At 37.7% G+C, this 3,458-nt stretch overlaps 1 pseudogene; it reads left to right on the top strand.

Annotated features, from left to right (window-relative positions):
• Positions 1-1,639: 1,639 nt before the first annotated feature.
• LOC100020478 (GTP-binding protein 8-like) lies at positions 1,640-2,699 on the top strand (annotated as a pseudogene).
• The last annotated feature ends 759 nt before the right edge of the window (positions 2,700-3,458 follow it).

A 3,458-nucleotide genomic window follows, 5' to 3' on the forward strand; every position in this document is an offset into this window, starting at 1 on the left:
ACACATGCCAGACAACAGATTGGAGGGATTTGCAGCCTTCAATAGCTGAAATTGTAAGGTGATAGGTTTAGAGGTAGAAGACATATTAGGTATCATTTCATCCTACGACCATAGATTTAGAGCTTCATTTTCCATCACCTGCTCTGCTTGGTTTTCATCCTAAGTACATCATACCTTCCTCAGGATAAACTATAAACCTGAAATCTCATCAGTATGGAGATTGATCCACAAAACTTCAGCATCCTCAGTTACCTCTCCCTTCTGATTGCAGAGTTGTAGGGTGGAGTAATAAGCTCTTCCTAAAGCCTTCCTTTTAGAATTTTCCAGTTAATTTCACTTTACATCGGTGTCTCTGCTTAGTTTGACTTCATGGACAACATGAATGACCTGGTACCAGGAATCATCTGAAGCATACGTCCTTCCCTCTCCTTTTAGCTTCTTTTTGTGTATTACAATGTTATGATGAATTAATATCTTTTATTCACAATCAATAAAATCTCTGGTTTATATTCAAAGGAAGGTGATATTGTCTAATTCCCTAACCCTAAAGTGTTAGTTCATCTCTCCCCAAATAATTTTCTATCTATTTTGTATATCTATATCCATATCTATATATGTACATATATATATTCTACTTGTACATGGGGATGAAGGGATGAATTGATTAGAATTAGGACATTCCAATCAATTTATCTGCCCCAAATCTAGTTGACAAAATGATAGATGATAAAAGAGAGGTGATGGAGATAACTCAGTAGTAAGGTCTTAAAGGGGGTGTAAAGCATGCTACACTTGTCCTAACACTTTTTATTGACCTAATATTTTATTTTTAGAATTAGAAGGCAGTTAGCCAATAAAGGCAAGGACTAGCCATGTCTCAATGGCCCCTTAAACAATAACATATATGATTCTAAAAATCCAGATGGGAGACAATGCTGAGGAGGAAGATCTCAGGCAACAGAGAAGACAGCTAGCTGTGGAAGTAACAAAAGTATTTTTCACCCCAAATCTTCACCATTATTCATAAAGTCTTGCAAAATATCTACTCACCCAGTAAGAGACACAGTACTCAACAAGGACCAAACCCAGTTTAATATCAAGCTGAAAATATACTCTAAGGAGTATCGTTTCTTTAATTTGAAAACTAGACCTAAAAATTAGAAATTGAGCTATGAAGAAAAAGTGGCCCAGTCAGTCCCAGTTGAGTGGCCTTCCCAAAAGTAAGAAAACACCATGAGAAGGAAAGGAACACTAAGGGACTATAATGCTGATGTACATCCCTCTGTACATGTGTTCTCAATGTGTACTCACTCTTCTTAGTAACACTATGTCTAGTTATTGGAGAGTATGTCCCATATTTATAGAGGAAACAATTATTTTTCTTAATATTCCACTATGTTAATATTTATATAGCTAATTCCATACTTGAGTATGTTATTCAACTGGCGTTCCTAGAACTCCTCTACAGCTCAACTTCCAAAGTACAGTGCTATCATTCTTCTCAAACTATAGACAATAAGCTTCCCAAAGATATCTTTTGCCTTTATTCTTAATTGGAACTTCCCCTTACTGAATATTATGTCCCCTACTCATTGAGTAGCTCCACTCTAAAGTTCTGTGTGCAATATAGAAAAGAAAGATGGAAATATCTCGTCTTCCCCAAAGGAGAGGAGGGAGCCTTCTCAAAGTATGTCGCTCTTCTCTATTGCCAGAGATTATTTTCTTTAGAGACAATTCCAGCCTTAATGAGCAATATATTTTTCAAAAGGCCACGAGCACTGGCGGGGATAGTCTCGCTGCGGCGGGTAGTGGGGATACGAGCTTACAGGGGACCCAAGGCCTTAGCGTGCTGCGCCTAGCCGAGAGGCAGCAAAACAGGATGCTGTTTCCATTGCAGGAGTTGGAGTGCTACCTGATCCCTGGAGTGAGCTCTAAACCCCACGTGAGGACTTTTGACCCAAGCTCGGAGAACATCACGAGAGCTGAAGTCGCCTTCTGCCCTTCCCCCAACCACTGATTGACTATATCAGCAGAGCTGTGTGCCTCAACCACGCCCCCTCTTCCTCAAGCCAGGAGATTCGCTTTATGGGAAGAAGCAATGTCGGAAAATCATCCCTAACAAAGGCTTTGTTTTCTCTGGTCCCTGAGGTTGAAGTCAGAGTTTCAAAAAAGCCGGGGCATACAAAGAAAATGAACTTTTTCAAAGTTGGAAAATATTTTACTTTGGTGGACATGCCAAGATTTTGTTGACATGGTAGAGGCTTATCCGAAAGAACAGACAGATTTGACTAGAACGTTTTTGTTGGTGGATAGTGTTGTTGGAATTCAGAAAGCAGACAGTATTGCTATAGAAATGTGTGAAGGATATGCATTACCTTATGTGATTGTGTTAACAAAAATTGACAAAGCTTCCAAAGGTTATATTGCAAAACAAGTTTTGCAGATCCAAGAGTTTGTTGACACTCAAACCCAGGGATGCTTTTCTCAGCTGTTTCCAGTCAGTTCTGTGATGTACTCTGGAATCCATCTGTTGAGGTGTTTTATGGCCTATGTAACAGGAAAGTGTAAAATCAATGGCTGACAGCTCAGCTAAAGATGCAAAGCCAGGACATCAGCATTGTTTTAAATATTGTATATCTTTAACTTGGAAAGAGGATCCTTTGCATCTTCCCAAAGTAATCTCTGCTTCAGTTTCAAATACTAAGAACTAATTATAATAGATCTAATTTTGCTATTCATTTTAGAATGAATATTTTGAAGAGTTGTTATCTTTTAACAAGTTGAAACTTTAACTTGTTTTCTCATGGATCAACATTCTTTGTCATTAGAAATTAAAGCACAGGAGGAGACCAAGTTATCATTCTTTGTGGATGACATGATGGTCTACTTAAAGAATCCTAGAGATTCAACCAAAAAGCTAATCGAAATAATCAACAACTTTAGCAAAGTTGCAGGATACAAAATAAACCCACATAAGTCATCAGCATTTCTATATATTTCCAACACAGCTCAGCAGCAAGAACTAGAAAGAGAAATCCCATTCAAAATTACCCTAGACAAAATAAAATACTTAGGAATCTATCTCCCAAAACAAACACAGGAACTATATGAAAACTACAAAACACTCTCCACACAACTAAAACTAGACTTGAACAATTGGAAGAACATTAACTGCTCATGGGTAGGACAACCTAATATAATAAAAAGGACCATCCTACCCAAACTCATTTATCTATTTAGTGCCATACCCATTGAACTTTCAAAAAAATTTTTTTTACTGATTTAGAAAAAACCATAACAAAGTTCATTTCGAAGAACAAAGGATCAAGGATATCCAGGGAAACAATGAAAAAGAAAATACAAAGGAAGGGGGCCTTGCAGTCCCAGATATCAGACTATATTATAAAGCAGCGTTCATCAAAACAATTTGGTACTGGCTAAGAGGCAGAAAGGAGGAT

This window comes from Monodelphis domestica, chromosome 5 (assembly GCF_027887165.1).
Source record: "Monodelphis domestica isolate mMonDom1 chromosome 5, mMonDom1.pri, whole genome shotgun sequence".
Lineage (NCBI taxonomy): Eukaryota > Metazoa > Chordata > Mammalia > Didelphimorphia > Didelphidae > Monodelphis > Monodelphis domestica.